The following is a 12,357-nucleotide window of genomic DNA, read 5'->3' as shown; positions in this document are numbered from 1 at the left end:
GCGCCATGCTTTATGTAGTTGAGCTACGTACAGGAACCCTATAATCTTTTATTAAAGTGCGATTGACGTGCATGTGTGTTTGCTCTGCAAACTACTGGAAGTTTTACAGCGAATCAGGGTTTAACCACTCCGCTCTGGACGAATCGGTTGTAAAATAGCCTATACACACAAACCTGTGACAGTGTATTAACTGAATTCTATATTAATGATTGCATTATGTATTCATAGAATGATCTTTGTTACGTTGGTTGTAGGGCTGGGTACTGATACAGATTTCCTGATTCAATTAAGATTCACAAGCTCTTGATTTGATATCGATTCATATGGGTATATTTCAGTTATAATGTCCCTTTTGCTTACATATGAAAGAAATGATCTCCCAGCTAATGCTGTTAATTATACAGGGGACCTTCTAACTAGGTACATTATGAAAATTAAACAAATTCTAATTATATCTTAGTTTTTCATCATTTTGCTCACATCTTGGCTTTTTAAAATGAACAATTCCATGTATTCAATCAAAAAAGATTATATTTAATGTATTATTTTCTGTTACATGTCTATTTAATTGCATAATTTGTGCTATTTACAAGTATTTACATTGATTTGCTGAACACATGCTAAAACCAGTACTGTCTCTTTAAGAAAACCGGCATTTCTGTAAAGAGCTTCTGTAAAGAGTTCTGCGCATGTTAATGAAACTCGATTGGCTTTGCCTCATCTGTGCTATGTGTGATTAGATTTAAATGCTTATTTTTTTGTTGTTTTTGATCAATACTGACTAAAGAACAGTAAGAGTGGATCACGTCCTTGGACACACATCACACAGAGCAACTTTTACTCTCAACACTCAATGAAAGGATCTCGCTGCTGAATACTCCACCATTAAACTTCAAAATTACTGGTGAGTGAAATCTGAATATTTACCAGCCAGTTGCCTAATATACAGTATACATTAAAGTAACAAAGCACGAAATTTGGTTGCAAATGTGAGTGATTTCCTCTCATTGTTGTGGAGGGTTGCACATAAAAGATCGATCTTGGGATTTAAGAATCGATATTGAGATCGTTCAAATGAAGATCGTGATGCATCGGAAAATGGATATTTTTACCCACCCTTAGTTGGTTGCAACCATAAATGGCCTACAGTTTGGTTTATTAACTATATTTCTTGATGGAAGAATTGTTAATTCTTATCATCATTATCATCAGTAAACGGGTGTCTTTCTATCACTTTGCTGTTGCAAGCAATAATAACCACAAGGCCATGCATTCGTTTTATTTTTTTATTTTATTTTTTATTTTTTTTTGTCCAAAAAGACCCCTTACCTGTTGTAAAATCACTGTAACACATATTTTAATGAGAGATTATAAAGACAACCTTTTTTATTATTCAAAATAACATGCACCGATGGATTGTGCATAATAAGACTAGGAACGTGTATTAGGAAATAAAAAATTGTCAATTTTGAGTTCATGCTTGATTCATAGTCTTCAAAGGTACCATGATCATCAATTTAAAAAAATGTGTTAATGGTCTTTGTCTCTCTCTTTTGTTTCGTTTCAGGTCTGGTGGACGCCAGCATGTTGGATGATTTGTATAAGCATTGGCTGACCGCCGTAAAGCATTATGTTCTGTTTGTGGAGTGGTGACTGAAGATTATGGTCAAATGGCCCTATCAATGCTTAGGGGCCTCAACAGGTGAGGATGAGGAGTCTGAAAGTTCTCAAACCTATCAACATCTAAACATTAGCATCCTACATGCAAGGTTAGGTTACATAGTACTAATAATATAAACATATAGAATAGAATAGAATAGACACTCTATTGCCACACGACTGTGCTGGTGGAAACTGTTATAGGAACAGATTTATGACATACATGCGGGGTTGGGGAGTAACAGAATACATGTAACAGGATTACGTATTTAAAATACAAAATATAAGTAACTGTTTTCCACTACAGTTACAGTTTAAATCATTGGTATTTATAATACAGTTACATTCAAAAAGTATTTTGATTACTGAAGAGATTACTTTGCATTTTATTGTCATTTGTTTCATTTAATATTTAGTCCTTTCAGATGGAAAACATTTATACATATAAATGATGTGATCCAAAGTGCATTTGAACAGCGGGGAAACACTTTCTTATGATGTGTTACATTCATACGAGCAGACAGAGAAGTAAGTTTGAAGTAAGTTTGGAGCAGAAGAAATCAGCTTTACGCTAAGATAAAATGCTATTTCTAGCCATTTTACATGCACGTTACCAGGCACGATCATATTTTTTTATCAAGAAAATTCATGTTGGATCATAATTTCTTTTTTTCTAGTAAGACCTTTGATATTAGGGCAAAAATCATATTCTTGATAATAATTTTTGTATTGTTTTCCTGTAAAAATATCTAAAAATCCTTAAAATAAGATCAATTTTATTTATCTTGTTTTAGAAACAACACTGCATAAGATATTTAGGTTTTTCACAGAATGTATTTTTAACATGTGTATTTTGTCTTACTGTACTGGCAGAGTTTTTATAGTCAAAACTAGTGAAAAAAATCTACCAGTGCTGAAGAAGTAATCCAAAGTATCCCTCCAAACCCTGCATACATGAGAGAGTGATTGCAATGTACATACAAAACAATACAAAGTATAATAAACAGTGGAAAACAATGTGCAATGTACAATATATATTTATATTGCTAAATAGTTTAATGTTTGTGTTAATCTTTAATAAGATAAAGTAGTACGAAAGAGTTATTTGGCTATGTGTAGTCTACTTTTGTTAAAAGAGAATGTAAACAATGAAGAGAGTTTATTTAATATTTATTAATTGTTGAAAATAATTCAGTAATTAGTTAACTAATTAAGTAGTTAATTCGTTTAATTCCTCTCTTGGTTCATCAATAGCTACCTGTATGACTGTCCTGCCACTCAACGAAGTGAGTCAAACAGATTCTTTGATATTTAAGTTATACAGTGTCGCCCTCTGATGGTAGTACAGACACAGCACATCCACAGATCATCTTTTAATTAATGGCATGTCCACACTAAGAGCGAGTGACACAACAGAACTAGAATATATATATATAATATATATATATATATATATATATACTGGGTTTTAATTGTATATCAATGGAGCAACACAATTTGTGCAAAAAGGTGTTTTGATTAAAAAGCATGTCAATATAAAGGCAGCTATAGAGATCTTTTACACAAAGCTTTGTGTTTTAATAATTAATTAAGTACAGTAATGACTGAGTAATGTGGGTATTAAATAATCCCATTACAATATAGTAAAATGAATTCATTAATAACTGATTACTGTTTTGGTGTAATGTGAGTGTCTGTGCCCTCTCAGATTTGCTTATGACAGAGGTGAATCCGCTCATCAACTGTCTGGAGAACTCAAAGATCAGCATCGCTGGTACCAGGTGGAAGCGAACTGGGCCAATCAGAACTGAGCTCCAGTGAGCGGCCGTGATCATGCTGTGGAGGCCCAATGGTCGTTGCGTCTGGGGCTTCTACCGCTCGCGGGTGATGGCAGCATTAACCTGTGTGACACTGGTTTGCCCCTGCCAGATGTTTCTGAATGTGGGCATCAACTGTCGCCATTTAGGTTGAAGGATGTTATTCCTCTTCTTTCAGTGCGACGGAAGAAAAAGTTGCTACCAGTGAGAAGGCTGTCCTTATGCACCAAAATCATGTCGCATTTAATGAAGTATGCATTGCAATTTGTAAGTTGTGAGTATTTTGTACAAAAGATCCATTTGAAAGTCTGAAGATCAGAAAAAGTGGTCATAAACAGGTTTTCAGTGAAATATGAAATTTAAAGGTGCCTTCTGCCAAATGTTATGAATATAAAACATGTGGTTTTGTTTTGGCACACCACTAATTATTCAGTCCTTTGAGTGGGAAGATCTCACAAAAATATGTCCATGTCAAATTTCACCATAAAATTCCCAAAAAGACATTAGATTTCTCATTAAGAAAACAAAGCCTTATTTTAGGACCATTAAGATTTATTTGCATTGTGAGAAATTACTGAAATACAATTATATGATATCTTTTTGTCTGTTTACAGTGACAAGAAAAAGTATGAGAACCCTTTGGAATTAGCGGGTTTTCTGCATTAATTGGTCATAAAATGTGATCTTATCTTCATCAAAGTCATAAGTATAGACAAACACAACATGCTTAAGCTAACAATACACAAACAATTATACTCTTTCATGTCTTTATTGAACACATCACATTAAACATTCACAGTCCTGTTGAAGAAGTAAGAACCCTTGGATTTAATAACTGGTCCAAATCCTCCTTTGGCAACAGTAGCCAAACCAAGTGTTTCTGGTAACTGCGGATTAGACCTGCACAATTTTCAGAAGGAATTTGGAACTATTCTTCCTTACAGAACTGCTTCAGCTCAGCCATATTCTTATGATGTCTGGTGTGAAAGGCTCTCTTGAGGTCATTCTACAGCATCTCTATTGGGTTAAAGGGATAGTTCACCCAAAAATGAAAATTCAGTCATTGTTTTCTCACCCCTGTGTTGTTATAACCCCATATGACTTTTTCTTAACACAAAGGGAGAAATTGTGAAAATGTTTTGTTCTCAGTGATGTCATACAATGGCAGCTTGCAGAATGCTCTCTCTTCAAAAGGAAAGAAGTCACAGCACAAGATCACAACAATCAAAGGCTAGTCAGGAAAGTAGATCTCGGAGGATTGAACACACAAAGGACATCGATATGGAGGGAATATTATCCACCCGTAGTCGTAGTGCTTCCCCTAAGGGTAGGAGAAGAGGGCATATTCCCGGTCTACATCCTGATGGGTAGTTACATTATTCAGTGGAACTGTCAAGGAGTTAAGGCAAATTTAGCAAAACTTAAACGTTTAACTGCTTTACTTAATCCTCTTGCTGTTTGTCTCCAAGAGACACACTTATCACCAAACAGCACTTTTTCTCTGAAACCGTATATACGTTTTAATGCATTTGGCCCAAATATGCATTGTCCGTCTGGCGGGGTGGCCATCTTAAGACAGGATATAATTCAAAGTCAGATCTCTACAGACACCCACCTACAAGCAATAGCCTTAAGTATAACTCTCCATAAAACTATTACCTTTTGCTCAATTTATATACCCCCTGATGTTACCGTGACCTTACAAGACTTACAAAACAAATTGTCTGATCAGTTGCCACCCCCTTACATCATTATGGGTGATTTTAACAGTCATAGTCCTTTATGGGGAGGAAGCCACACTAATGTGAAGAGCAAAAGAGTTGAAGACTTTATTAGTAATAACGCTCTGTGCCTCTTCAATGATGGTTCAAATACTTGCACCCGGGATATGGAACATATTCTGCCATTGACTTGACAATATGCAAACCCGAGTTATTACTTGACTTCTCGTGGAAAACCTGGGATGACCTATGTGGAAGTGACCACTTCTCTTTGATACTCACCTCTACAAGACTAGGCATCCAACAAAGAATCCCAAGATGGCAACTCAAAAAAGCCAGTTGGTATATGTTTCAAACCATGTGTTATGAAAAATTTAACATGAGGATTCAAAATAATCAAGACCCAGCAAAAGGCTTTATGGACACTTTAATTGAAATAGCAAATTAAACTATTCCTAAGACATCATCAAAGCCACATTGTTAGTCTAACACATAGTTCAACGACAACTGTAAAAAGGCTATCAAATCCCGGAAAAAAGCAGAGAAACTCTTCAACAAACATCCAACAACAGAGAATGTTGCAAAACTAAAAAGGTGTCTGGCACAAGCACGAAGAATCATTAATGAGACAAAAAGACAGAGCTGGAGAAATTGTGTATCTAGTCTTACATGAGATACACCATCCAAAAAGATCTGGTCCACAAGTTGAACATATTAAACATCAAGGCACCCTATTAACTACAAAAAAGGAAATAGCAAATAAACTAGCAGAGTCTTTTGAGAAGAACTCCTCACTAGAAAACTGTCGACATAATTTCAATACAATAAGAATACAACAAGAACAGAAACCCCTTGATTTATCCTCAAACAATATGGAATCATATAATCAGCCTTTCACAATGGAGGAACTTTTGAGAGCTTTAAAGCGCACTCATAATACAACAGTTGGACCAGACAAAATTCAGACCTGAGTTTTTGAAGCATCTGCCCCATACAGTACTACTGCTCCTTCTGGACATTTTTAATATCATCTGGAGAACAGGAAGTTTTCCTTATCCTGGCAAGAAGCAATCATTTTACCCATACCGAAACCAGGCAAGGACCATTCTGATGCTAACAATTATCGCCCAATAGCACTGACCAGCTGCCTCTGTAAAACTATGGAGAGAATGGTTAATGACCATCTAGTGTGGATACTAGAGTCTGAACATAAGATCAGTAAATTCCAGTGCGGGTTTAGAAAAGGAAAAAGCACAGTGGATCACCTTATTAGACTGGAATCATTTGTACAGGACAGCTTTATTAAAAAAGAACATTCTGTAGCCGTTTTCTTCAACCTGGAGAAGGCTTATGATACCACTTGGAGATATGGCATATATGTGAAGATCTAAAGATCTATATGAATTCGGTCTTTGAGGCAAATTACCCATTTTTATTTCCAATTTCCTGTCTAATAGACGTTTCCGTGTTCAGATAGGAACTACCCTGTCAGATTCACTTATTCAAGAACTAGGGGTCCCTCAAGGAAGCATTCTCTCATTTACACTTCGGTATCAAAATTAATAGCATTTCAAATGTTATAATTCACAACATGTTTTATATGTTGATGATCTGTGCATTAGTTACAGAGGGAAAATATGAATGTAATCGAATGACAAGTACAATTATGAATCAATGAGATAAATGAATGGTCAATCATAAATGGGTTTACATTTTCTTAAACGAAGACTGTTTGTATGCATTTTCGCCTTTTGAGGTCTCTACATCCTGACCCAGAGTTTTTTTTTTGGAAGGAGAAACCATCAAAGTCGTTAAAGAACTTACAATTTTAGGACTTGTGTTCGATAACAAACTTACCTTTATTCCACACATGAAAAACCTGAGGAAAAAGTGTTTCAAGACATTGAATATTATAAAAGTGCTGGCAAAATCAAAATGGGGTGCTGACTTCACTGTACTTTTACGTCTTTATAGGGTACTAGTCAGATCCCGGCTAGACCATGCATGCTTTATGGCTCAGCAAGAAAGTCCTACATTCAAATTCTGGACACCATACATCACCAAGGACTTTGACTGGCTTTAGGTTGAACCTCTCCTGTTCAGAGTCTTTTCACAGAAGCCAGAGAACCTTCATTCCAGAACAGACGTTTGAAGTTGGCACTACAATATGCAGTGAAACTGAAGGCAAACCAAAGCAATCCAGCCTATCAGACAGTTTTTCACCCCGAACGATCTTACTTATATGAAGCCAGACCCAGATACAGTTGTGCTCAAAAGTTTGCATACCCTGGCAGAAATTGCGAAATTTTGGCATTGATTTTGAAAATATGACTGATCATGCAAAGAAAACTGTCTTTTATTTAAGGATAGTGATCATATGAAGCCATTTATTATCACATAGTTGTTGGCTCCTTTTTAAATCATAATGATAACAGAACTCGCCCAAATGGCAATATGCCCGACAACACCTTGACATGCCTCTCAGCTTCTGGCACACTGTAATTTGGATTGATGTGACCAAAATAGAGCTTTATGGTCACAACCATAAGCGCTATGTTTGGAGAGGGGTCAACAAGTATTGTGCTCCTTGTAACAACCACACAGTCTTTTTCCAGAGCAGCCTGTATTTCTCCTGAGGTTACCTCCGGGTTTTTCTTTGAATCCCGAACAATTCTTCTGGCAGTTGTGGCTGAAATCTTTCTTGGTCTACCTGACCTTGGCTTGGTATCAAGAGATCCCTGAATTTTCCACTTCTTAATAAGTGATTGAACAGTACTGACTGGCATTTTCAAGGCTTTGGATATCTTTTTATATCCTTTTCCATCTTTATATAGTTCCATTACCTTGTTACGCAGGTCTTTTGACAGTTCTTTTCTGCTCCCCATGGCTCAGTATCTAGCCTGCTCAGTGCATCCACGTGAGAGCTAACGAACTCATTGACTATTTATACACAGACACTAATTGCAATTTAAAAAGCCACAGGTGTGGGAAATTAACCTATAATTGCCATTTAAACCTGTGTGTGTCACCTTGTGTGTCTGTAACAAGGCCAAACATTCAAGGGTATGTAAACTTTTGATCAGGGCCATTTGGGTGATTTCTGTTATCATTATGATTTAAAAAGGAGCCAAACAACTATGTGATAATAAATGGCTTCATATGATCACTATCCTTAAATAAGAGTTTTTTTTTTTGTTTTTTTGTTTTTTTTTGCATGATCAGTCATATTTTCAAAATCAATGCCAAAATTTCTGCCAGGGTATGCAAACTTTTGAGCACAACTGTATATCAGACCTTTTGGAATGAGGATTAAACCTTATCTAGAGAACCTGGATATCAATTTGGACAACTTAACCCAAGCTCATGTTTGTCCTATTCCACTGTGGGATCTGAAAAGGTCATATATAATTTTGACAATGACCCAACACAAAAAAACTGAGACACACCCTAATGAGTACCACCAGCAATTTTTAGATATAAGATGTGAATTCCCTCTTCATAAACCTGTTTTCACTGATGGATCAAAAGCAGATAATAAAGTTTCGGCAGCAACAGTTATCAGAGATCAACACTATGGAATCTGTATTCCTGGACAATGATCCATCTTTACTGCTGAAGCTTGTGCTCTGCTTTTAGCCCTGGAAAATTTTAAGAATGAACAAGAAATATTTTAATCTTCACAGACTCAAAATCTTGCCTTCAAGCTTTGTAATCTGACTGATCACCCTATTATTTCGAGTATTTTAACTAAAGTAGACAACTTGCAGAAAGAAAACTTCAGTATCTTTTTCTGCTGGATCCCAGGTCATTTTGGACTGTCAGGCAATGAGAAAGCAGACATCGCAGCTAAAGAAACACTTTCTCTAGAAATAGAGTGTAGTTTTCCACCCTCGGACCTTAAAACCCTTACTAAACTCTTATATCTCTAACAGGTGGCAGATAGAATGGGACGAATGTAAAAGAAAATAAGCTTTATGAAATAAATCCCAGTATAACTAATAATCTTTTCTCTAACTTTGAAAATAGGCATGATCAAATTGTATATACTAGGTGTCGAATAGCTCATTCTAGACTGACACATGGATTTTTATTAAAAGGTGAATAACCTCCGTCATGTCTTTCCTGTCAGACTATACTGACTATTTAAGCACATTTTATTGGATTGCACTGCTTTTAATACTATTAGACAAAGGTTTTACTCAGAAACAAGCTTATCAGACATTTTTAAAAATGTATCACCTAAAAATATTGTAGAGTTTCTGTCTAACATAAAACTAAAATTCCTTATTTAATTTGTATGTTTTTTGATTTGGTTTGACTTCATCTGTTCTTGCCGTGTGGATAGCCTTGTTGCTGACATGGCGCTAAAAACAAACAAATAAATAAATAAATCAGCGATATTAACAACAGAAAACACAACATAGCTGCACACAAACTGAGAACAGAACTTACAAACATGTCTGAAGAGTTTGTAGTGGAAGAATAGATGCATTTCAGTGGAGTCCTCCATCAAACGGAGAGATATGGCTGAAGGTAGCTACAGTCATATCGTGTCCTACTCAAGATGCCAAACGACACGCAATAAGTTATCTTTTCTATGTTAATAAGAGTTTTTTTTGTCCTAAGCAGCTGCGAAGAGCAACGGGACATTCTGTCAATCACTTGGTTTCTATATTTGGCGTCATGCCCGGTGTTACGGTTCAACTGGTTTTCATGTTAACTGGAAACCTTCTTCCGTTCCCTATCGATTCAGTTCACTCGACATTGCATTTGAATGCTATGAGGAAAATCCCTTTTCCACGACCTAGTTGAAGCCCTTGTATCATAACGGCAATCTTGTGATTGGCAATGATGTTTGAGTTCCGCCCCTTCAGGCACGCATTTGCCCTATATAAGCGGGCGCTCAAACATAATTTCTTCCTTCAAGACCAACATTTGTCTCGTCTTGACTACGACGGATTATCTCATCTTGATCAGCCCGCTCTTTGCTGTTGACGGACACCCTTCAGCGGACGGGATTCCCTGCAGACACATCAGGACATCAGTCCCACACCTGCAGCGAAGATTCACCCGCCCCCTCTAGTGTTCCGGCAAAGAAGTCTCTCCGCCTCACCGCCGGATTGGGATGTTTGCTCAGCGAGACATCCAGGCAGGAGTTGTATCCTTTCAATATATATAATATAATTCCATCCATGTGACGTAAAACACACATAAAAGAGCCGCTTGTGTGTGCGCATATTTTTAAAGATGTCGTATTGCAAGTGTTCCTGTGAGCAATGCATCGCTCCGTCAGACCAACATGAGAGCCGTGTTCACTGCCTGGGCCACACCAATGCCAAAGCAGCTCTCATGGGGACAGACTGCCCTCACTGTGAGGATATGAGTCTCAAGACGCTCCACTCTAGGATCGCCCTCGTTCTGAGGGATGATTCCGCCTCCCGCGTCCTCTGTGTAAAGTCTCGAGGGACCACATGAGGAAGCACGGCGGGGCCACGAGGTAGAGATGGAAGAACCCGAGGAGGATCTCGCGCTGGCGCAAGCCCCACGAGCCCCTCAATGTTCCCACACAGTGTCTTCGCCAGTGCAGTATGCATGTGAAGACCTCCGGCCCTCTATGAATGAGTACGGTGTTGTCGTATTCGGTGGGTCGGACGATGATAATGATGCCGTGTCCCTCGCATCATCAGAGAATGGTCCATGGAGGATGCTGCAGCCCCTCCCCCCAGCGGTCGAAGTGCTCGGCCTCCTGTCAAGCCAGAAAATTCTTGTCTAAATGAATGATTCCTGCACACCGTCCACCAAGAAAAGACCGTGGTTCAGAAAGCAGTGTTGTTCTTCCCTGAGGTTCACACGGAGCTTACAGAGACCTGGCGTGCACCCTACTCTGCGCACGCCCAGATCGGAGGGGCTGCCGTCCTCAGGCATATTTTAGCGTCTTTGTACTGTGATGCAAATAGGGCTGTCAATCCCCAGCGAGAAGAATCTCCCTGAAAGTATAGCGTTTATAAGAATATAATAGAAAAAGGCAGGAGCTCTCTGTATTGACCATCCCCGCTATTCTCTCCAGGAACGAATCAGGCTTTTTTTTTTTTTTTATCCCCTTTTCTCCCAATTTTGGAATGCCCAATTCTCACTACTTACTATGTCCTCGTGGTGGCGCGGTTACTCACCTCAATCTGGGTGGCAGAGGACAAGTCTCAGTTGCCTCTGATTCTGAGACCATCAATCCGCACATCTCATCACGTGGCTTGCTGTGCCTGACACCGCGGAGACTCACAACATGTGGAGGCTCATGCTACTCTCCGTGATCCACGCACAACTTACCACAAGCCCCATTGAGAGCGAGAACCACTTAATCGTGACCACAAGGAGGTTACCCCGTGTGACTCTACCCTCCCTAGCAACCGGGCCAATTGCTTAGGATACAGGAGTCAGTTTTTAATTCAACGCTTCCTTGCATTGCTTGAATAGCGCACGTACCTCGTAGCGGCTGCTCGACACGCTGAAGACTGAAAAAGCTCTTTCTTCCTCTCCAGCCAAACTCATTCATCGTGATAACCACGGGTGATTGGTGTCTGTTGTTAGCTCACTCGAGCCTTTACACTATTAGCGCTGTGCACGGATGTGTGACGCGCTCGGGGTAAGAAGCTGCCATCTCATAAGCGGCAGCTTCGATCGTGTGGTGCGCTTCCGGGCATCTCAGAGGAAAAACAAACCACACTCCACACAAAATGCTCCCGTCTTATAAACGGCAGCTCTCCTCAACACACACGCAAAACTTAGCGCCCACGTGCAGGCATTACGCGGCGTGCTTTACCGAGCATTTGTCAATGTTAAAAGGTTGTGTGCAGTTATACATGCTCCGAGGTAGTAAATCTCTTTGTGAGAGATGCAATAGGGGTCATTCCCCATACAGTGCACAGAGAGAATGTCACAGCCATTATTTTCTCATCAAAACACAGAAAGACGGTGGCCTCCGGCCTATCTGCATCTGTGACATTTGAATTGAGCCCTCTTTGGGTTCTGTTCATAATGATCACATACAAACAATTCTCTGTTATGTTTGCACACTCCTAAACCATATCTTAGTGTATTATTAACTTTGGCTCAGGCCACACTGTGCACAACCGCTTCCCAATGGTGAGTGGCGTGTTATCTCA

General features: G+C 38.7%; 1 long non-coding RNA gene across 1 annotated transcript; it reads left to right on the top strand.

Moving 5' to 3' along the window:
* Positions 1–741: 741 nt before the first annotated feature.
* Positions 742–4,491, top strand: LOC127455781 (uncharacterized). Its single transcript, XR_007899739.1, has 3 exons — positions 742–904; positions 1,568–1,702; positions 3,368–4,491. It is a non-coding gene; the product is annotated as an uncharacterized LOC127455781 (long non-coding RNA).
* The last annotated feature ends 7,866 nt before the right edge of the window (positions 4,492–12,357 follow it).

This window comes from Myxocyprinus asiaticus, chromosome 18 (assembly GCF_019703515.2).
Source record: "Myxocyprinus asiaticus isolate MX2 ecotype Aquarium Trade chromosome 18, UBuf_Myxa_2, whole genome shotgun sequence".
Classification (NCBI taxonomy): Eukaryota; Metazoa; Chordata; class Actinopteri; order Cypriniformes; family Catostomidae; genus Myxocyprinus; species Myxocyprinus asiaticus.
The sequence above is the reverse complement of the archived record's forward strand: the minus strand, read 5'-3'. Positions and strand labels throughout refer to the sequence as shown.